Below are 25671 nucleotides of genomic sequence, written 5' to 3' on the forward strand. Positions count from 1 at the left end.
AGCTGTCAATATTACCCCTGTGTAGACCAGCCACATGCCAGGCCTGTGTGCATGCATACACACACACTGAAAACAAATGTAGGGCACCTCAACACACACATGCATAACATCCACACATGCCCAATGATATCACAGGCCCTAACACACATGCATGACGTCATCCAATGGCACAGCCTAGGCCTCTGGCAAACATTATCACCCTGTGCATATGATGATGCCTGTGCCACATCCCTGTCATCCACACCATCGGTGCAGGGACGTGTTCATATGGTCTGATGCACAAGGTGAACATACTAGGTAGACAATTGTAGATTAATATTGTTGAGTAGTGTTGACAGACATCAGAAATACTATGTATTGCAGTTTTAGAATGCATTTTGTACGTTTGACAGTATGTATCATGTGTAACAACACTAACAGCATGTTGATCTTGACATTCTGCCTTCCTCTTTCAGGTGTAGTTGCATCTGCCGGGGGATATTGGTGTTTGTGGGAGTCCCATATGTACATGTTGACTACCCAAAGGTCAGTATGACAATATCTGCAGGCAATTTGTAGCTTCCACATCACAGTTATATTCTCCTATGTTTCAATAATGTTTACTGTTCTAATGATCCAAGAGCATGATAGCTGTGTAGTAAGCTACTGTGTTCAGAGCCGTCACATCCATAGTGGGTGACATCACAAGTATAGTTGCCTGGAGTGCGTAGTGAGAAAAAGAGTGGTATGCCAGATGACAACAGTAAAGGCCAGTGGAAATAGTGGCTTCTCATTGGGAAGCAGTAATACCCACTGCCATGACAGAATCAGACACAGACACACCCAGACACTCAGGGATTCACAGACACAGTTACACACACAAACAGTTGTCAGTGTTTGGATGAGAACCCCTGCCTATGTACATATAATCATTACAGTACTACGCATTTACAAGATGCGCCACAGAGATTACATATGTGCAGGTAATTGGAATGGCCTAAGATCGAGGACATCGACAATGATACTACAGTGCAGTGAGTGTATGTGGGGAGAGGGGTCCATCAGTAGGCTATGTAACAACAGGTCACAACCCAGGGTGTACATGCTAACAGGCAGTTAGTTTGCCCGTCTATGATTGATGATATCAACAGGGATGCTAGATTGCTTTGAGTGGATGGGGGGAGCAGGCATTAACATTTCACTATGGTAAAATACAGCCTCACTCCAGGAACGGACAGCCATACACACGGACAGCCACACACGCACACACACACACACACACACACACACACACACACACACACACACACACACACACACAAGCATTCACAAAGATATACACCTATGTCACACACATACAGACACTTTACATGTGTGAGGTTTAACCACCTGCCTATGCCCTTCTTTCTACACTTCACTCTGTACTGGTGTCAACAACAGTGTTCAGGATAGTGATGACATGTGGGATGTATTCCCAACCATACGTGACATATATGGACACACAGCCAAACGTGCCAGTATTGTGAATCAAACACCTGCCTATCTCATGATATGTACTACAGAAGTACAGCACTATTGCATCCGGTACAATGCTTACTGACTCTTTCCTTTGACAACTGTGCTGATATATGCAGAATATGTGCACAGGGGTGGTATTACTGTTACAGGTTTCATGAGGTTTGCCTTCAGTGTCACCATTACAGCATTCTACATTGTCTGTCTTCCACTTCAATTAACGAAACCTGACCTTAGCAGGTAAAGAGGTTATTGTAGGACTGGTTGTAACACACCAGTGAGCTGTCCTCAGTAATCATTCATCTGCAAGGAAGCCCCACCACTTTGGAGTCATGTCCAAACATCTGTCCATACCTCATGTATGGTTTACTGTACTTAGAGCATATCACCATATACAGTTGGCAATGTTGAGGCTGTATTGCAACAGCATGATGTACTAAGACAACAGTCACCTTCGGACATCAGATACTGCAAACACATGGAATCTACACAAACAGAAATATATGTACACATATGCGGTCTACATCAGTACGTGCACTAGCAGGTCAAGAGGATACATTCCACACCTTCCCCACGCCATGTGAGAAACATAGCCAAGCATTACACCATAATGGATGTTGTATTCATGTACTGGTAGGACAACACCACTTTCACCGAGTAGCCAAGTGTACATATATTACAACAGCACATATCAGCGTGACACACACAGCATTATTCCATGTCATGCTCCTACAAACTATTACTTGACAGTGCCATGGTGAAGCCAGGGCACTGTAATAGTCAACAGTGAGCACATCATATTTGCAACCACACCTCATGTGTACTGGAAGAGTGCCAGCAATGTGCTCTGTTAGAGCTAGGCAGTACACTCATTCAAGCATGTGTGAGGTCTGTGGCTTGTAAAACATCTCACCCCAGCATGTACTGGCTATTGTGGTACTAAGGCTAATGTCCAGACAGCACACAGCATGCATGGCTTGCAATTGTTGGCATGGGGTACATGTAGGAGCTGTGGCCACACATGGCGGTACATGTCATGAAAATATCACCTGTGACTACTCAGGCACATACAGAGCAGAGCAGGATTTCCCTGAGTCTGTCAATACAGGCCTTGTGTAGGTCCTATGGTCCTGTTATTTGGGTATGTTTGTAGGCATTGCATTAGGTGGACATGTCTAAAGACATACATGCAACATGGGGTGATGTATGATATGATAGGTGTCATGGGTGACCAGTAAAGAGAGGATATTTCCTCTGTCAACATAGATATCGAACCTTATGTACTATTAGCATGCTATCTGCCATGTGCATGTGTGTAATGACTGTAGCCACCTGTATGTAGAAAGGTAAACGAAAGCTATGGTGATGTAATTTATGTTGTATGAGTGTGGGATGTACATATCCAGGGCAGGTACAGTTAGGACATATCCAACCATGAGGGTGTTGTTTACTGGTGAACAGCAACAGTCGACAGTGTTAATGCTGACAACATCCGAGGGACCCTGGTATGTGTACAACTGAGCTGGTTACAAACAGTGGTATTATTGCATTGCATAACACATTATGCAGCTGTGTCTGTACATAGGAACTTTGCAAAGTTGATGTAGGCCTAGGTACAGTCCACCAACTGATGGTTATCTGGTGGTCTACCATACTATGTCATACCACATATGGATGTGTGTTGGTAGTCTGGAAACAAGGTGGTGGATGTATATGAGGATACAAACTACAATGCAGCATTTGCCACTGTCACCTGTACCTGACTCATCTGTGATGCGTTATGTCAGAGTAATGGTCTTTACATGTGAGTAGCCTTTATGAATATGTGTATACCACCACCTGGAATGGTCCATACCACTGTTATGGCCCACATGTCTAGATCTGAGTTATATGGTGGTAGTGCAATTGTGCACTACAGAGCCTTCAGACAGGTGTTCCTCACTGCACAGATCTCAGTATTTCACATTGTAGGTTCTACATTGAGCAAATGGATTACTAAAGCCACACATCTAGCACAGGTTAGCATAAGCATCCAATGCAATTGTCATGCAGGTGTCAGGGTGTTACTTCTTTGTGTAGGACATTTGCCTTGGAATGTGGCTCTATGGGTAAATGTGACCTAGGTATTATCCACACACAGGTTTAACATGGATGCATGTGGTCTGTGTTGAAGGCTCGCCGTTCGGTCATGACAGCCTGGAATGACAGACACTGGACAACCACATAATAACAGCAGGACACTGGCTCATTGTTTTGGTCTAGCAGTTACCACCTGTACCATTACATCACTGTGCATGGCATTAATGTGCTTGGTAGCAAATGCCCCATGTAAGGTGACGGACAGCGGCAGAACTTATGTATATGACCAATGTGAGATATACTTAGGGTAGCAGTCCTGCTAACAATGACAGCTACTAACACAGCTGGGAGAGGTCATCTTGACATCTGCACCTCAATACCATTACACAAGGTGGCTCACACATCATGCTTGCACATGCCACTGTTCCATGTATAATGCCACTGTCCACTACCTGCTATCAATGTATGCCTTTCAGGGCAGCAAGGTGTGTGACACATGCTGTAGGTAGCATCCAACTGTGCGACCCAGGTAACCTATTGTCTGTCACGTCCACACATGCATGAATGTGTATATGTAACATATATATATGTCAGTACTTCATGTACATGTATGCATGTGTATCACACAGCACAGACAGAGATATATTATTTACAGGCCACATACAGGTATCAGGTAGTAAACCAGTATGATGTACATATATACTGACAGGTAAGATGTACCTAGCTGTAAACCTGTGTGTTTACAACAGGAGTCCATTACAATGTGTTCTGTACATGTACGTGTTTGAGCATGCACACTGTGGCCTTTAGTGGTTAGAATCGGAGTACATCTCAAACAGCCCTGTGCTACTAAGTGCATGAGCATGCCCACTGTAACCCTGTATAGTGATAGTAGTTGCCCATTCCGCAGATGGCCATACTCCAGTTCAGGTTCTTGTTGTGCTACAACTATACCTCTCAGGCCTACTTGCGGATGATGTGTCTTGTTTGTGCATACAGGTTGTAATGGACACCGACTTTAAACACACAGGTCTACAGCTATGTACTTTGTGACTGTCAGTCTCCCTGTTGTTGTCCTCAATTGTAGAAGGGCAGTCTGACTACTTTGAAAGGTGTAATCTCTGTGGCATGTCTTGCAACTGCCTAATACTGTAATAGTGATCTTTATACAGGTAGGAGTTCTGATCCCACCACTGGCAACTGTGTGCTTGTGTTTGTGTGTGTGACAGCAAATGGCTGAATGTGTGTGCGTCACAGCAAATGCCTGAGTGTGTGTGTCAGCAAATGACTGAGGGTGGTTGTGTGTATTTGTGTCTGCTTCCTGTCATGGCTGTGGGTTTTGCTGCATTCCAAAAAGATACCTCCTTTTGCACTGGCCTTTATCCTTGTCAACAGCTAAACCACTCTCTTCCCCCCGCCCCACTGCAAGTAATCGGTCCCGTGATGTCACCCAGCACAGACTTGGATTCAGTAAGTGTAATTCTATGTGTTCCCTGGCACATACCACAGCTGCATACCACTGTACTAGTTACCTTTACATAGGCAAGACATGTATGCACAATACTGGCAAGTGTGTGCGTGTTTGTGTGTGTGACTACCCTCTAGCCAGGCATACACATGCGTAATGTCTTTTAGCACACCATGGTAGCCATCTGTGGTGACCAGTGTCTACAAAGTATTACATAGTTAGGCATGGTAAAGAATACACAGTCAAGAATGACTACAGTTGGGTATGTTATTTTCCTGTACCACTATCGAGCAGTGACACTGAAGTGGTCGCTGGTGTGTAGGTCCATACCCATCATTCCCCCACCCTAACTCCACAATCCCCGGGGTAGATTACATTAGCCATCATTCCCCACCCCAAACTCCACATACACAACAACCATATCTTCTCTGGTGAACTGCTTATGATTTAAATGTTATAACACAAGAGATGCCTCTGTTTTGTGTACACGTCAGTTCCTTTGGAACCCTTCTGTGTCACAAAGGTCATTCAGACATGTATATATATATATATATATATATATATATATATATATATATATATATATATATATATATATATATATATATATCTATATATATATATATATATATATATATATATATATATATATGGTTCTACCTGACTTCGTCGACAGCTCAGAAGACCGACATCGGAAAATCCGGAGCTCCAGAAGATCGGCGAAGAAGACCGGCCAATCGCGAGTGGCAGAACATCGACAATGCAGAAGACCGACACGACGGATGACAACACCAACGCCGAGGATGCCGACATGGGAAGGCTGTGTGAGTATCGCGGTAGTGACGGACGTTAGGGTGCGAGGCAGGTAAGTGTGGAGATTGACGGTCTGTGGGGATAGGGGTGGGTTAAGTGAGTTAGGGTTAGGGACGATAGGGGTGGGTTAAGTGAGTTAGGGTTAGGGGCGATAGGGGTGGGTTAAGTGAGTTAGGGTTAGGAGCGATAGGGGTGGGTTAAGTGGGTTAGGGTTAGGGAGCGATAGGGGCGGGTTAAGTGAGTTAGGGTTAGGGCGGGTAGGTAAGTGTGCGATAGTGGCCGGACCTTAGGGTTAGGGTAAGGTTTAGTGTGGGCTTGTAAGGATTTTGGTGTGCTTGTGTTGTGTGTGTGGTTTGTGGAATGGGGATGTGTTTTGTTTTAATTGTTATTGTGGTGTGTGCAGTGTATGGGGTTTCGTGTTTGTGTACCGTCGGTTATTTCGTTGTCGGTTATGTGTGGTTTCGTGTTTATGGACTGTCGAATATGTGGTGTCGGTGATGTGGTTGTCGGTGTTGTGTGGTTTCGATTATGTCAGGTAGAACCATATATATATATATATATATATATATATATATATATATATATATATATATATATATGTGTCTATATATATATATATATATATATATATATATATATATATATATATATAATATATATATCTGTGTGTGTGTGTGTGTGTGTGTGTGTGTGTGTGTGTGTGTGTGTGTGTGTGTGAATACACATCCTGTAGGTGCATATATATGTCCCATTTCTTTTCAGTACTGTAGAATACCTGTAGTAGGATGTGCATTATATACTCCAGGCAACATGTGTACAACCTGGATGGCTTAGTGGTACATCCACTGACCTCAGTGTGCATGGTCCAGGATTCAAGACCTGCAAGTCTTGTTGATACTGTCAATTAAAACTGTAAAAGACACTTTTAAGCAGTTGTAAGCAGGGGTAAATGTGTTTTCGTGACAGTAAGCAGCGGGTACATGCAGGTAAGAGACATGTACAACACACAGTACACTTGGAATGCCCTTCTTTGGCAATCCTGCTGATGTCACCCACCTACGAATACACCTCTGGGACTGCTCTAATCCAGTAATCTCCTTGACGCATGCTGTAACTGCGTAATGCTGTAGTGTGTTAAACTAGTTTGGTTGGTGCTCTTATCCCAGACAGGTCAACTGTGTGTGTGTGTGTGTGTGTGTGTGTGTGTGTGTGTGTGTGTGTGTGTGTGTGTGTGTGTGTGTGTGTGTGTGCGTGTGTGTGCGTGTGTGTGTGTGTGTGTGTGTGTGTGTGTGTATGTGTGTGTGTGTGTGCGTGTGTGTGTGTGTGTGTGTGTGTGTGTGTGTGTGTGTGTGTGTGTGTGTGTGTGTGTGTGTGTCTGCCTACCTGAGACAAGAACAATGTTTTTTAGAGTATGCACACTCTTTACAATTCAAATGACCACCTTTGGCAATCCTGCTGATGTCACCCACCTAGGAATACACCTCTACGACTGCTGTAACCCAGTATTCTCCATAGCGCATGCTTTAACTGCATATTGCTGTAGTGTAATAAACTAGTAGGAGTTCTATTCCAAGAGAGACCAACTGTATGTGTCTCTGTCTGCCTAAAACAAGAACAATGCTTTTTAGAGTATGCACACTCTTTACAATTCACATGACCACCTTTGGCAATCCTGCTAATGTCACCCATTTAGGAATGCACCTCTAGGAGTGCTGCAACCCAGTATTCACCGTAGCACGTTGTGTAACTGTGTATTGCAATAGTGTGATAAACTAGTTAGCTAGGGTTTCAGTTCCAAAAGAGACCACCTGTGTGTGTGTGTGTCTGTCTGCCTGTGAAAGTAACAATGCCTTTTAGAGTATGCACACTCTTTACACTTCACATGACCACCTTTGGCAATCCTGTTGATGTCACTCACCTAGACATACACCTCTGGGACTGCTGTAACCCAGTAATCTCCGTAGTGCATGCTGTAACTGCATAATGCTGTAGTGTGATACACTAGTTAGGTAGGGATTCTATTCCAGGACATGGCAGGTGTGTGTGTTTGACTGTCAGAGCCTGTGTGAAGGTGGCTGTGAGTGTCTAACCACTGGACATGTCGGGAAGTGGATTTTGTAGTTTTCCTATATGGTGTCCATCTTATATGTCACAATGTCCACCTCACAAGGAGTACAGATGTCAGTCAGCCAAGGGACTGTGTTGGCAAGCCGTACCCCTACATCTGGCAAAAGGCCTGGTGAACAAAGTATGCAACCCTACTATTACCTGGAGTACATCCTGAACACATGAGTCGTACACAAACACACTTGCCTAGAATATCCCGCTATGTTGCTAGCACCCTGCACATTGATAACAGATAGTAGGCATGGTGTGAATGCAGTGGGCTGCAGAGGGCATGGCACCCTGTACAGCAGTACAATAGGCACATAATTGCGGACAATGTGTCTTCACTATGTTCCCAACTTGATGCCTGCAACATATGTGGTGCCATCAAATGTGATCCACAGAGGCCATACAATGCCTTACACATGTGCCCTGTATGGACCGATGCCACTGACACCAGGGAATACCTGTATCATGCTATCAGTGCAGGTGCAGGGTCAACCTGCTGACTATAAGTAGGTTCTGCCACACCAGGCCAGTATTGGCATATTGGAGGATAACAGTCTGTGTACACAACATGTGCCAGCCAAACCAGGTACACCTGTACATTTCACTGTACATTATTGTGGGACATGTACATCCCAGGCAATGTCCATGTCGAGGACTATCAAACACAGACATGGCATGCGTTGCAAAGCTATGGCCATACACAATGGTAACCAGGATGTCAGGACAGTTCAATACCCATTTGTGTGGGACATTGCAGACACTACACCCCTGTACCACACTGCACACCATTGTCAGGTGGCGTGATGCCAAGGATTACCCCTCACTCAGGCTTGTGCAGCCATCTTGCACAGCCAACCACAAAACACCCATGAAGCAATGCACACATGCATGTCAGTACTGGCACCTTTTGTCTGCATGTGGGTTATGATGCTCCCAACCACAGTCACTCCCAGTATAACTCCCATTGGCATACCAACAGAAGTCAAGCACGTTCACATGCCCTAGCCCATAGAACCTCTGGATATCCCCTGTGGTGCATGTAGTACCTATGTATTACTGCAGTCTGGCAAACTAAGTAGTTTGGGAGTGTATTTGTGGGCCTGGCAAAGAGTGTCAATGTGAGTCCATTAGAAAGTGTGGTTGTGTTGACAATGACATCTGTTCATGTGGACAGCCATGTGTGCTACACCTAATGTATGTCTACTATATCTCTGTTGCAGATGTCGCGCACCAACACACATATAAGTTCTTACAGCAAACCAACATGTCAGCTTTTGTGGCACAGGGAGTAACTGCATGCACTTGTAATATTGATGACTAGTCAGTCAGGGGTTTGAACCCCTGTACTGGTAGGTGTGTGACAGATGATGTTTAGGTTTTAGTCTCCAAGCCCTTCTCTGATGTACTTTGCCTCTGTCTGTCCCCACACACTCTCTGATGGATGTGGAGGTGTACACCTGCTCAGCAGCAGCTTATGTATTGTAAGTGATGGTCATGATCAGGTGATGGCCTCTGCAACTATTGCAGTCCTCCTCTAGCTGATTGCATGTGGAACAGCTGTGATGATGTTCCCATAGCCATTCGCATGAAAAATACAGTACAATATCTAGGAACGTCATGTTGGTGATTGCCCATGACAGTCGCTGTGAGTGGTACCTGGATCTGTTATTTGGTAAACAGTATCACAGATGATATCTGGATGTTCCTCAAACAACATACACAGTGGAAATAGCCTAAAGGCAGGAGGGTGATGTGCCAGACATGACTACAACATGTAAGTGTAGCTATGCTTCATTGAGACTACTGCCTGTTTAACAAGTTGTGCGTGGTAATGACTATTCTGCATGTTTTAAAACTGACAAGACAGTGCCCTGTTTGTGAGGGGACCTCCATCTTTAGGGTCATCTGTGGACTGGTCAGTGTGTGAAACCATTTGTTTCCCATGTTACTCACTGAACACACATCTGTGAAAAGCAGGAGCATAGTGTGAGGATTGCAGAGAGTACATGGTGATAGTGATGAGTTACTGCCATTGCATCCCTGACTGGACATATGTCACATGAAACAGTGGTATGACAGACACTGTCTGGGGTTCTCAGTGACATGCCAATAATGGGCCACTATTCATAGCTGCAGTCACAAGTCTTCTACACTTTGTACAGATGTCATGTAGTATATATGCATGTGTTGTGCTCCCTCTGCAAATGTATACCATCTGTTGTGTTGGGTTAATGGTCATATCTATGCATGCTGTTATAAGTAATCCTGAATGCTGTTGACTATTACTAAGCCATATCTGTGTTTAAACTGCAACACCATAGGCTGTATGGGTTTGGAGGTCCCGGCAAAACCTCCTGTCCGACTTCAGCTGGTCATGGCACTGGGCACCAGCACATCTGGGGCCCAGCCTTGGAATTCCACCTTTGTTGGCTCTGCACCACCTTCTGGTGGTACCGCCACTGAGGATGAGGCTTGTCCCCCCTGGGAGCAGGTCCAGATAGGAACATGTCCGCTGTAGTACAGTCCCAGAGGTGTTGTGTAGGTGGCTCAATAAGGAGTTTCAAGGCCAGATACACCAGCTCAAGGGCAGAGTGTCACATTTACAGGGTGAGGCTGCCCCTTCTAGACAGCCCCCAGCACTGCCACCTTTGCAGCTGTTTTGGTGCAGCGGTGGCTGCCCATGGCTGGGGACCTCCGTCCCACTGTTTCCATCTGGGGGCTCATGGGCTTGTGACTGCCAAACACCCCTCCATATCCAAGGTGTATCCCCCCACATGTCATATACCGACCCTGTATGCTGTCTTGTCTGTCATCCTACCCTACCTATCCTCCACGAGCATATCTACTCTCCTTCCCTCACATCCCACTCTCACCCTATGGAAACAAAAGGCCAATCGGTTCTTAGAACATTTGCCCCATACATAGCTGTCCATTTCACACACATGTCCACTGGACACATGTAACCCTTTTAATATGCATCACAACATACTCCAGTTGTCCTCACCCTCGTCTCTCAGGTGCACAATCCTAGTATGCACATGACTCCTAGATGTTCCAGGTACACATGATGCAGATGACCCCATTATACACACAACACTACCTGTCCCTCTATGGTTACCCCATTTACCTTTATCATGATGATGATGTCAAACACAGCACCTTGCAAGAGTACTGTTCTCACATAATGATTGGACAGGAACTGTTGTGTTAATGTAAATAACATGCAATGGGTGATGTATATGGCCAATGTACAAATGTTTGCGTGTATGAATGACACATGTCTGTCAGAGGGAATCTTGATATTACATAGAACAACACCATTACATAATACAGGCGTTGCTGGTGTTTCCCTTTTCATGCCTTTGTAATGCTTTGTTGTCACATGGGATGTTTCTGATATATCTATATATATATATATATATATATGAATGTATCTATATGCTGGACATAAACACTCACACATACATCTACATGATGGAATACATTTCCTATACTGTTGAATGACTGTTCTGGATGATATGTTTGTGATAAGGTTTGTTGTCTGTATATCTGCCATGGCTTAGTGGTAAATCACAATAGCTGTGTGTGCAGGGTCCTGGTTTTGAGCCTTGCAGAGGCCATTTATTTTGTTGCTGGGCAGAACAAGGCCATTGGATATGGCGTGATTATTTATTTATTTATTTTATTTTACATTTGTTAACCGGGCTAGTCTGGCTGGATACATGTCCATTTTCAGCAGAGGCCCGAGGAGAAAAGCTCCACTATCAAACTAAGACAATACAAGTGGAATATTTTACTAAATAAATCAATCAAAAAACAAAAAAACAGAAATGTACAAAGACAAAATACAGTTTGTCTGGACTAATTTAAGTAGGTAACAAACAGAGTTCAAACAGAGTTCACATTATGTGGCTGAGGAGTTAAGCTCAGGCACCAAAATATATAGTTGAGTTAAGGATATCTGTAGTAAAGCTAAATAAATTAATCATTGGTCAGAAGGCTAGAAGACAGATTTGGAAGTTAGCAGAGGGAAAGAAAACTGATGGTTACAAGTGTTAAAAAAGCAAGTTAGAAGGTAAACAGGTAGATAGGTAGTAAAGCTATGGGAAAAAGGGGATAAAGATAGATAGAAATTGTGGATAGAATATGTTTACATAGGGTAAAAGTATTTTAACATAGTTAAATGTTAAGAAAGTCAAGTTGAAAAGGAGAGTGAGGAAGCAGGATAGAGATGAAATGCTATGGTAGTAGGGTACAGATGGTCTAGGTATGGCTGAAAAGTAAATAGAGAGAGGATGGCTATACGATGAAGTAGGCAATGAGATAGGAGAAAAGAGTGAAGGTCCAGTGAAGGGGGCTGAGGATGTTAGTCTAGGTAAGAAAGGGAGTGGAAAGAGTTGCAAGTAGCAGACTGTTTAGAGTAATGAAGAGTACTATGCTCAGTCAGGATTGGAGCAGGGGCATAGCCAGTGAATTAGTAGGTGGTTTTTTATCTGTTTTTTGAAAAGGTGACATGATGTTAGGGAGGTCAGTTCAGTGGGAAGTTTATTCCAGTAAGAACCGATAGTGTTTGCAAATAGGGAATCACCTGATTTGTTATGAGATTTCAAGGTAGTAACTAGTAGCTTGTTGGCTGATCTGAGTGTGTTGAGATTCTTATAGGGTGTGATGAGTTTATTTAGTATGGGTATATTGGAGGGGTAATGAAGAATTTTGAAGGTGATGATTAGTTGTTGTAGGAGTATAAGGTTTGGGAGTTCAAGCCAGTTGAGTTTCTTTAGGTTAAGACAGTGGTGAGTTAGGAAAGGTGAGCCAGTGGCAAATCTGGCTATACTGTGGTAGGCAGTATTCAGTTTCTGAAGATTGCCTTTAGATAAGTTGACAAAGGAGGCGTAAGTTAGTGTAGAGATAAGGTGAGTTTGGGCAAGGGCTACTCGGGAGGATGAAGTGAGATACGGCTTTAGCCTGTATAGGGCACCAATCTTTTTATTAACAGTTTTGATAGTTAAATCAATGTGACAGTCAAAATTTAGCTGATTATCTATGGTGACGCCTAGGAGTTTAGTGCAGTTGTCAGGTTTGATGATAGTGCCATTACAGGATGTTATAGAAAAAGAGATAGGGGTGGATTTAGAGGTAGGGGTAAAGAGTAGTAGTTTGGTTTTTTTGGGATTAAGGAGGAGACAGATGTGTTGAAACCAATTTTCTGCTGCAGTAAAGACTACTTGGGTAGTGAAGTGGAGTTCTGCTGGGGTAGAGGCAGAGCAGATGAGAGTGGAATCATCTGCATATTGTATGCATGTGGATGTTGGTAGGGAATTGGGCAAATTGTTGATGAAAATGGAGAAAAGTAAGGGGCCTAGGATAGATCCTTGTGGGACACCAATAGTAACAGGGAGTTGAGTGGATAGATGGCTGTCCCACAGGACAGCTTGTTTTCTATTAGTCAAATATGAGTTGAACCACTGTAATGCTTGAGAATCCAGTGATAGAGATTTTAAGGTATCAAGGAGAAGTTGATGGTTGACCATATCAAATGCTTTTGAGAGGTCCAGAAATAGTGCAGATGAGAATAGGTTTCTATTTCGATTTTTATTTATGGTATCAGAGAAGGAGAGAAGGGCAGTAGTGGTGCTGTGGTAGGGTCTAAAACCATGTTGAGAGTCTACAAGCAGGTTGTTATTTAAGAGATAGTTTAGAAGTTGATGGTGAATACAGCGTTCCATTATTTTGGATAGAGGCGATAGAAGGGCAATAGGTCTAAAATTGGATAGTTCATTAGAGTTTCCACCTTTGTGGAGTGGAATGATGTGGGAGATTTTCCAGCAGGATGGAATTTTGGATTCTGTTATGGTTCTGTTTATTAAGATGGATACTGGGTAGGCTATTTCTTTTGCAGCTAATTGAAGGTATTCAGCTGGAAGTTTGTCAGCCGAGGGGGTGCAGGGTTTTAGTTTAGAAAGTAGTTTCTGTATATAGGTAGTTGAGACGGTTTCAAGTTTTAGTGTATAGGTATTGTTGGGGATGGGGGTAGTTTGGAGGGAGGGGGGTGGAGTCATGGTGCTTGCAAGTGAGTTTACAGTTTGAGAGAAGAAGTTGTTAAAGGTGTTGGCTATGATGTTAGGTTGTTTTTGTGCTAAGCTAGCTGGGGTAGGTGTTTTGGTGTTGCCTGGGTGGAGTAGTTTATTAATTCCTGACCAGAATTTTTTAGGGTTTTGGTTTTGGTTTTGTTGGTATTGAAAGTTGTAGTTTTTTTTGTCTAGGATGACAAGTTTCTTTGTTTTGTTTCTTAGATGTTTGAAGGTTTGATGGTCAGTAGGGCTTTTAGTGGATCTCCATTTTGACCATGATTTAAAGCAGTTGTGAGTGGGTGTGTGATGGTTTGTGCGGTGCTAAGCAATGCTAACCTCTGGTTACAGTTTCTTACACTCAGTTAGCCTCTACATTGCTTTACCAGTGTAATACTCGCATACTGGAGGCAAAACAGGCTTACACCCGCTTGCTCCCGCATTTGCAAATGCACTGCATTTGGTGTTTGCATCTGACACTTTCACCCCTGGGTGGGAGTGAGGACTACGATATTACCTTGTGATGCTGTTACATCGGATTATATGCCTACAGTATCGGGAATGGCTGCCCATTAGGCAACAGCATGCCTTTCGACTGTATGGAATCTGCGGCCTGTCCAGTGTTTGATTCATATTATTGGTGTGTTCCTCTTACAATCTGCACCCATCTGGCTAATATGTGGGAACTGACACTCTTCAATGCAAACAAGTAATTGGGTTTTGAAACCCACATCCTTCAGCCGAATCATGCTACTGCATACCTAATATTCTATCATCTTTCTAAGGTTGTCAGTGGAATATGTGCTTTCTGTCCCTATCAGACCTCTCATACGATACGGGAAAAATACAAACTGAATCAGGGACACGGCATAACAACATCAGGGACACATTTAAATTATTGGTGCTATTAACTTGACACATTGACAGACTCAGAGCATATGAATTCATACACATTTTCTGAGGTAAATTATGTTTATAACTCTTAATTGTTGTCATTACTCATTATGTGTAATTTATCACCTTTCCTTCAAAAGTCACTAGTTTTAGGAGGGATTAAGTGGGGCAGAGTTAGAAACTGAGTCGAAATCAGGGATGCCCCTGGAAATCGGGGACAGTTCTGAGGTATGGTCCCTATTTGTTCCCCCAATGGTTTATGTCCTTTCCAGTGGATGTGCTCTTAGGGGTTGAGAGGTATAGGTGTCAGCTATGCCCATTTTGAAATATTACTTACATCTCCGGGGTGGTCCAAATATGACTGCGCCAGCCAACACCTGCACGCCTAGGCCCATAATTACATACCCATAGTTCCCCCACCTGCTACTCCTCTACAGCACTTATCCTTACTGTGGGTGCAGGTGGGGTATAAACACACCACTACACACTGCCCACTCTCACTGTGTCAGGACACATGTCGTACATTGTGTTGACCCATGGATTATCAGGCTTGCACAACCTACTGGTCCGTGTCTATCTACAGCCTGGTTTGATAAGTCATTACTGGGACTGCCTCCGATCATTAATTTTTGGTATCCCACAAGGGACATTAATGTCTGTGTTTCAAGATTAGACCTGGCAGGTCTCTCCCACTGGTAGTATCCTGCCAGTGGTCTGGGAAGCAGTGGTGTGTTTACCTTTATTGTGTGTCTGTATGTCTCACCGGGCTAGCTGGGGGGTGGGGGGGTTGATGCTATGTGTTACATGTTTTTTTATTGGACCCCTCACCCCCATATGCACGGCCTGTGAACATATGTTACTCGTAACTGCTGTATCATATCCTAGCTATATACATGTGGATATTTACAGTCACAAATATATATCTATTTAGATTTGTATATATAGATATATCTGTATATGTATGCATACATGTATATTTATATTTTGCTGTCTCTCTCTCTCTCTCTCTCTTTCTCTCTCTCTCTATATATATATATATATATATATATATATATATATATATATATATATATATATATATATATATATATATATATATATATATATATATATATATATATATATATATATATATATATATATATATATATATATATATATATATATATATATATATATCACAACATATGGGTCTATGGGTGTCTGCATATGTATATATTTATATGTGGATATGTATCTATATTCTGTCTCTGTATGTATACATTTGTACTACGGAGAGGGATAGGCTTATCTCTATGTCACTATGGGTAGATATACACACACATACCTCTACATATATGTACATCTACATCTGGTTATTCTGTTCCTTGCCATATAGATTACACTTGGTTGCAGAGGGACTCGTAGTGGGTGTGGCTGCTCGTTGGGTGATGCCTCTGTCCAATGAACACATTCACTTACATCCCTAGGGCTGTCCATATAGGCCCACATCAGCCAACACCTGTACATCTAGACCCATAAGTAGCTACCCATAGTTCCCCCACCCACACCTCCTCAACAGCACCCATCCTTATTCTGGGTCCTGGTCTGTTCTGGACACACCACTACACGCTGCCCACTCTTCCCTTCACATGACTCATTTCATACAAATGTCTCGGCCCATGGGTCATTAGGGTTTCCCACCCTTGTATTCTGAGTATGTATACACCCCAGGCAGAATGTTCAGTCTATCACCTTCTTTTAGTCTTGCCAATTTTTGGGGTGTCCTGCAAGGGACGCTCCTGTCTGTTTTCCAAGATTAGAATTCACAGATGCACTGTGTACCCCCCCGGTTGTATCCTGTCTGTGGTCTGGGGATCAGTGGACTCTTTACATTGTTTGTGTGTATGTTTCCCGTGTCCGGTTGGGGGGGGGGGGTGGAAGGTCATGCTACGTGTTTCAAGTTTCTTGCTCGGGATCTTCACTTCCATTGGCATAGCCTGTGAACATATGTCATTCTTGTGTGCTGTTTCCTATCATAGCTGTATATCTGTGTATATCTATGCACACACACACACACACACACACACACACACACACACAGACACATATATATATATATATATATATATATATATATATATATATATATATATATACACACGTATGTATATGTCTGCAACCATATCTATCTATATATATATATATATATATATATATATATATATATATATATATATGTGTGTGTGTGTGTGTGTGTGTGTCTGTAAAGCAACACATAGCCCACACAAACGCACTTACACATGCTTACTAATATTTATATATGCTTGACCTGCTTACTACTGCCTTATTCATTATGACACTGACACTTCACTCCAGTTAACTTTTAATTGATATTCTGCAGGTTATACAGTGGACAGATGTTGCAATATGTTGATGTACAGTTTACCGATGGTAAATGGTATGTGATACAGTGGGATTCGGTACGGTAATGTCTGTTCGTTAGGCAGTTGCTCTAACCAATACACTATTGCTGTTCTGCTTCATTTGCATATATACCCATATACCCATGGCTCCTGGTTCCCCAAACACACTCCCCAATGCCTCCTTAACAATGTAGTCATCCATTCTCCAATCAGATTTGCGGTGTATTCACACCACTACACAATGACCACTCCCTACTCCTATAGACCCATCCCATTGGTTGACTCAGTCCATGTATCCTCAGAACTCTCAAACATTTAGTCCACAAACATTGGTGACATGAGCGACCAAAAGAATACTATTTGCAATTTTTGGGTTGTCCCACATGGGACACGCATGTGTTTATGTCAAGATTAGACTCTAAACTGCACTACATCTTTACTCCCATTAACATGACACTACAATAAATTAATAAGTATGACTATGTGGTAACGCACACGTTACACATGAGAGCCTAATTATGTACGTGTTCAGTGTATTTCTTTTAAAAATAGACTGGTTTAGTAATTGGCGTTGCTGTAGCAGGCAGATCACTGAAATGATTCCATGTGTGGGAAAGTCCTCACATTTGATTATTTTCAGCACAGCACTGACTTCGGACATTGTACTCACGTCTGCGTTTTAGCAGTTTCGTCCTGTCCCTCTTCTACACAACCTATTATTCTATCTACTGTCGAGGTTTGTAAGGGCACATTCATGTTATTTATGTCTGCAAATGGAATGAATGTGTTACAGAGACTGTACTTCTACATATTGATGCCTACATGTGTGTATGCATATATACTTATAACGAACTCGCTGACCTCCACTGGGCAGTCCAAATCGAACCAGCCCATCCAACCCTGGCAGACCTGGCTCCATAATTTCATACCCATAGTTCCTCCACCCCACCCATGTTCAAAATACACGCATACCATCCATTGTCCACTTGTTATCGCAGCCATGACACACCTCCACACATTGCCCTCTCCCGAGCATTAGGGGCCCTACACATATGTTGTCCCAACTCATGTATTCTCAGGCTCTCCCACCATTTAGTCCTTGAACATACCTGCCCTTGCTCGTGTAATGGTCGGATGGCCAAATGGTCTGTCAATTTTTGGGTAGTCCCACCAGTGACTACCCTCTGTGTGTAAAGTAGATTTAGCAAATCAGCAATGTTTCTCCCACTGTTAATATCCCACCTGTGGTGTGAGTAGCAGTGCTTTGCTCACTCCTGCCCAGCTTGATATGACATACGCTGACAGCGCTATATAATACTGGGGTTGCTGTTGATTCCCTTCTCATTCCTTTTGTATGCTTTATTGTTACGTCGTTCTTTTTTCATATATATATATATATATATATATATATATATATATATATATATATGTATAGATATATAATATATTATATATCTGAATATATTTATATACATTTCGTATGCTGGGCACTGCTTAGACCCGCGCAAGTGCACTCAAACTTGCTTACTGGTACTTATATGTTTTTACTGCTGCTTATTTGTGCTTACACCTGCTTACTAGTAACTTATTCATTATGACAGTGCCACTTTGCTTGAATGATATTTAAGTTAAATATCTCATGCAATACTCTTATGTTGGTTTTAAAGCAAAATGACATTCATTCCACATGGAAAATTATATGTGCTATTGTTGGGCTCGAACCATGAATGCCTGTTAGGCGGATGCTCTAAACACTACACTATTGACATGTTGATTCTGCATATTTTTCTCTATTTGAATGAATATGATGTGTAAGCTACGCTTGGTGGAGGGCAGCGACAAGCAGACACACTGTGCTTTGCTTACACCTTCGATATTGCAGCAATTCAAATGTATAATAGGGACACGGGGAATCTAATTGTGAAAGTTCTAGGGACAGGGCTCAACATTCCACTACGTGCTTGTGTGTTTACTACTTCGATTTTATTTCACTGTTCGTGGACACTCTTGTATGCTTATTAAATCACAAAAGCAGCTACAGGATAAAGGTGCCTGGATGAATATCTTACGATAAAAATCTCCTTCAGCAAACCATCAAGAACCACCACGGCTTTGGAAAACATTATTCCTTTTATTCATACCATATATACATCCTCTCTTGGAGGCATTTGAGGAAGCAGTTGAAAGGGATCTCATGAAGATATGGAATGATAAGTCCAATAGTAATCACATCTATTATAATTTAAGTCATGAAGAGCGTGAGGCTTTAATTAGCCTAAATAACAATGAACAGATTGTAATAAGACCCGCCGATAAGGAGGGTGCCATAGTCATTTTAGACAGGCATTATTACGATGAGACAATGCAAATAATGTTAAAAGAAAATGAGACATATAGGCTGATAAATAGAGTCCAATTGAACAAAATTATTAATAATACACATAGTCATCTTTATGATTTATTTATGTGTAATGTTATAGATGCAGATTTATATAGATATTTTTAGTTGAATTACCAATAATACCAAAGTTCAGACGTTTACCGAAGGCTCACAAAAACCTGTATAAACCAAAAATGAGATCTATAGTCTCAAGTAGAGGGTGGTTAACAGAACCACTCTCTATATATGTTGAAAATCAACTGACAGGATTGGTTCAGAAGTCAAACACTATAATTAGGGATACACAGGATTTCCTTGTGACATTTTCTGAAAAACTGGATGAAAAAATGGATATGTCTAATGTCTGGTAGTAACTTTAGACATTAAATCATTATTCACCATGACTCCTAATAAGGATGGACTAGATTATTTAAGACAGCTTTTATGTGATAGGAATGTCAATTCTGATGTTATAATGAAATGTATGATGCTTCTTGAATTAATTTTGGAAAAGAATGTATTTATGTACAATGACAAATACTATCTACAAAAACAAGGGGTGGCGATGGGTACACCATGTGCAAAATCATACGCCAATTTAATAATGGCCCAATGGGAGAAGACTCATATCATGGAGACTGAATATGTGAACAAAATCTTATATTACAAGAGATTTGTAGATGATGTCTTTCTCCTATGGGAAGGCACAGATGTAGATTTATCTCGATTTATTGAGTACATAAATCAGACCACAAGTTTCCTTAAATTTGTAGGTGTATGGTCGAAGGTTGGAATTTCATTTTTTAATGTTTTCATTGCCAGAGATAAAGAAACTTTCACTACATCACTTTATAGAAAAAATTGTAGGAAGAATAATTTACTTCATTGTACAAGCATGCATCCAAGACATATATATCAGAATATAGTTATTAATCAAGGGAGAAGAATATCACATTTGACTAGTGAAGATGTGAATTGTGGTGAAACCCTAGTAAAACTGAGAGATGAATTCACTCAAAGGGGCTACTCTAGTAAACAGAGTGATGTATTGATGGACCCCCAGATTATAGATAGAAAGGTGAAAGGAAGACCTTATTTCAGAAGAAAGAATATCCATATACAGGCTAATGAGATGAAAGAAATTAGGCTACCTAAAACACAGCTGAGGCTGAATATTCCTTTTTCAAATAATAATAATAATAGAGATATATGTAGTGTTATTAGTAAGAACTGGGCTATACTGAGTACAAATGAAGAAATAAAAACCATAGTGGGACATAAACCCAGTTATAGCTATCGCAATAGTAAGTCATTGAAGAGGTTGCTATGCTATGAGAAAGGGGGTAAGAAAGGAGTTACATCCAGCAGACAAGGGACCTTTCCCTGTAGAGGATGCAACCAATGTTCTTATATGATGGCATCTGGTAGTTTTATTTATCCTGACACAAAAAGGATCTATAGTTTTAGACACTATGCTGATTGCAAGACTAGAGATATTGTCTATTTAGCAAGCTGTATAAAATGTAACAGTTTCTATATAGGCTAGACAAATAGGACCTTGAGAGAAAGAGTCAGGGAACATATATATGCCATCAATCGAGAAAATGAGACAAATGCATTAGCACAACATGTTTTAAATAATGGGTTGGAGCATAAATTCAAATTCATGGTCATAGGGTTAGTTGGAAGAAATAATAGGTTAGGGAATGTTAAAAACTATATGGAGAAAGAGGAAACTAGATGGATTATTAGAATGCAATCTGACAAGGGGAAAGGTCTGAATGATAGGGTGGCTATTAAACCTTTCCTTAGAGGTAGACCCCTGAAACACTAATATATATATCCTTGATAATTCATGTTATTTAAGCAGAATATATGTGTATAATGAATATGATTTTAATATTTGAAGGTCACAAAAATGAATCCAGTGTATGCAAAAGGAATAGAAGTTAGTTTAGAGGTATTAACATGTTATTAATGTGAAGTATTTATTTTTATATTTGATAAATTATGTATGAACGTTTTTACAACTGCAAGTTAATATGTTTTTATACAAAATTATAAGTTCTAGAGGCTTATTTGATAAAAATGTTTTTACTGCCATCTAATGGTGGATGGAGGTTTTAAAGAATTTGATTGTTAATGGAATTAAGTTTTGGTGCCTTTTTGGCTATTTAAATGGTTGACAAAAGTTAATAGCTATATGTCTGAAGAAGGGTATGGTATATACCCGAAAGCGCTTACAACAATCCCTAACATTTGTCTGTACTATTGGAATAAAAGGAATAATGTTTTACAAATCAGTGGTGACACTTGTATGCTTAGCATACATTTCGGTATCCACGGACACTGAATTACTGACTTACTATTAGGGGCGGGCTCTACTAGTAGGCATAGTAGGTTTTGCAAGTGTTGGGGCATGCTTCTGTAGAGCACTTGTACACACCCCCTGCACTCACACACGTTTCCTGTGCACATCAATGGTGCGGCGGCGCACCCTCATACATATTCATATGGAGCTGCTGCTCCATCTGTAGTGAGGACGCTCGGCACAAGGCTAAAACCGTCCTTACGCCGAGATTCTTGAATCCCTGGGGTGTGCGATGGCAGGATTCTTAGAAAACAGAAGTTTAATGATTATATTTTGGATGTTAATGATGGGGGAGTTATTAGAATTGTGATTGCTTTGGGATTAAGGAGAGCTCATTTGGTTATTATTGGATTGGGTGGTAAATGGGGTTTGAATGTTACATGATGGCATGTAGTTGACTCTTCATGGTTTTTATAATGCCCTTGAAATCATTGTGGATCTGCCATTGGTCATGAAGTGAGGATTATTTAGCTCATGTGCAATGCGATGCTAGGTTATCTTAGCATAGGTGAAGGGTCAGGGTTTTTGTTTTCAGCTGTTTCGGTAACTGTTTATTTTGCTATGTGATAAGGTTTTAGCAATTAACTCTACCCACCTTGGTTAGTGGGGACGGGGTACACCGAATGATTTTTGGCCGGATGCATTAATGGTGTTTAGTTTGCTGGAAGTGTGCTGCAGAGAGGGGGAGCAGTCTGGTCAGGCTGGTGAGCGGAGAAGAAGGGTAGGCTTGCCCTCTTCTATTCCCCCACTGGTGCTGGATGGTCAAGTCAATAAGTCTGGAAAAGAAAGTGAGCGGTTACTCTACTTGAGTACATAAGTAAGTGGAGGAAGCTGCTTATTTGGTTAATGCAATAAATGGTAAGGAAAGTGAGCAGTTACGCTGCTTGAGTACATAAGTAAGCGGAGGAAGCTGCTTATTTGGTTGATGGCATAATGCAATAAATGGTAAGGAAAGTGAGCGGTTACGCTGCTTAATAAGTATATAAGCAAGTGGGTGAAGTTGCTTATTTGGTTGATGGCATAATGCAATAAATGGTAAGGAAAGTGAGCGGTTATGCTGCTTGATAATTATATAAGCAAGTGGCTGAAGTTGCTTATTGGATTGATTGTATAATGCAATAAATGGTAATGAAAGTGAGCGGTTACGCTGCTTGATAAGTACCAATAAAGAGTAATGGAAGTGAGCAGGTACGCTGCTTTATAAGTAAGTGAGTGGAGGTATGGATGCTGCTTACTGATCAGGATGAGCAGGTTTATGCAGTCCTGTCCTAAGATAATGTTATATGGATTTATTTCACCTGTATCATGTTTGGTTGAAATGAATGAATATTGATTAACAGTTATGTTTATGGAAATTTAATAAAGGTCAACAAATTCGGTGTAATGTGTTTCTTGAAGGGGACCTTGACAAATGAGGTTTGGAACAGGCCATTTTGTCCAGGGACATCTTCAAGGTGGGGGGTTAGTTAGAATAGCAGGATTTGGGAGGATAGGGTGAGAAGAGGGTTAAATAGGAATGGATGAGGTTTCGGAGGAAGTGAAGTAGGGGTAGGGAAGGGCTTAGAGGATGTTAGGCAAGTGGAACTGGAATAGGAGTCACATTTTGGCCTGAACTTGCTACTCGCCTCCCCCCCCCTCTTTTATTAGTGGGGATATGGTTATGCTTAGTTTGGACAGGGTGGAGAAGAGGGGCGGGCTTGCCCTCTTCTGTTCCCCCTCTGGTGCTAGATGGTCAATTCAATAAGTTTGGAAAAGAAAGTGAGCGGTTATGCTGCTTGAGTACAAAAGTAAGTGGAGGAAGCTGCTTATTGGATTGATTGTATAATGCAATAAATGGTAATGAAAGTGAGCGGTTACGCTGCTTGATAAGTACCAATAAAGGGTAATAGAAGTGAGCAGGTACGCTGCTTCATAAGTAAGTGAGTGGAGGTATGGACGCTGCTTACTGATCAGGATGAGCAGGTTTATGCAGTCCTGTCCTAAGATAATTTTACATGGATTTATTTCACCTGTATCATGTTTGGTTGAAATGAATGAATATTGATTAACATTTATGTTTATAGAAATTTAATAAAGGTCATCAAATGTAATTCGGTGTAATGTGTTTCTTGAAGGGGACCTGGACAAATAAAGTTAAAAAGCATAAGATAAACAAACATAAATATTTTGTGAATAATATAAGTTATTGAAACTGTATAAATAGCAATGCTATCAGTAAGAAGTATTTTCTGCAGTGATAATAGCCAGTGAATTCATAATCTTTCCATAAATACTATAATATGTGGCATGCAAACCTCAAATTATATTTTTGTTAAACTCTCACAAACAAGTGTTCATATCTTAGAAACTGTACAACCTACACAAACATTGTTAGAACATTTTTGTTAACCAAACATAAGCTTTCATATGACAACAATAAATTCCTCTATGAGTGCATGTTAATTGAGTTATTTTCAGAAATATGAAAACATACATTTATTGTATAATTAGCAATATAAATAACACTGCATATAACCAAAGATGTGCAACTTACAGTGCAAATATTAAAGACAATTTTCTTCAAGGATATCTGTGGTTTCACCTGATATCATGCAATAGTTTGTAAGTCACCTATTTTTTCAAGTATTAAGTACGTATAGAAATATTGTTTTTTTTTCATAATTGCTGACAAATAAGTAGCCATATCTCAGGTATAATGTGACATAAGTCAACACTGGCAATTCATTTTCATGTCTCCAACTATGGCTTTTCACACCATGCCATTCAATAACAGGTAGAGCTCCCGATTATGAAAATATGAATGATACTGTAGGACATTCTACATTAACAATCTTAGTGTCATTTTGTTAATACCTCTTTGCACTATCTGATACTGCTTATAAGCTGATAAGTCACACAATTAAAGAAACCAGGCCCAAAAAAGGTCTGGACATCATAAAGAGGTAGGGTATGATCAGTAAATATACAAACATGGTGCTATAGACTTGAATGAGTTAAATTAGGCAGTATTTAAAAACTGCCCCGATTTTCTTCCCGTATTTGTTGTCTATGCAACAGCACATGCTATATGCTTTCCTGGCTTTCAAAGCTGGTAAAACACATCTTTTCTTTTATTTTTTCTGTAACTGATACTATATTGAATAGATAGTACTCCACGCACTACAAAGAGTTATGGTCAGGTCACATCAATCATAACCCAATATTATGTGTCCAAGACATGGAAGCCAAGGTTCACCTTTTGAGCTTCGCTCTTGGGATGAATATTTTTGGCATCCATGTCTGGAACACATAATAATGTAGCTACAATCGAAGACCTGATTATGACCGTCTATATTACACATAAGTAAACTGTGGCTGGATATGTACTTCATGTCGTTTTCAGTGAGAAATTTTGAATTGGAGGTTAATATATTTTATTTATTTATTATCAGATGGAAAGTTTGAGTAAAGAAGCTTCATGGCAGTGCTTGTGAACTTGCTGCTGGGAAATTTATTTTGTTATTAACAAGACTTGTTTGCTGAATCTGGTAGAGACAGTCTAGACTGTCTTCTTAAATTGTTTCCCATAAGGCATCAGATTATAG

Source organism: Protopterus annectens, chromosome 9.part0, assembly GCF_019279795.1.
Source record: "Protopterus annectens isolate FY-2018-M chromosome 9.part0, PAN1.0, whole genome shotgun sequence".
NCBI classification, from domain to species: Eukaryota; Metazoa; Chordata; order Ceratodontiformes; family Protopteridae; genus Protopterus; species Protopterus annectens.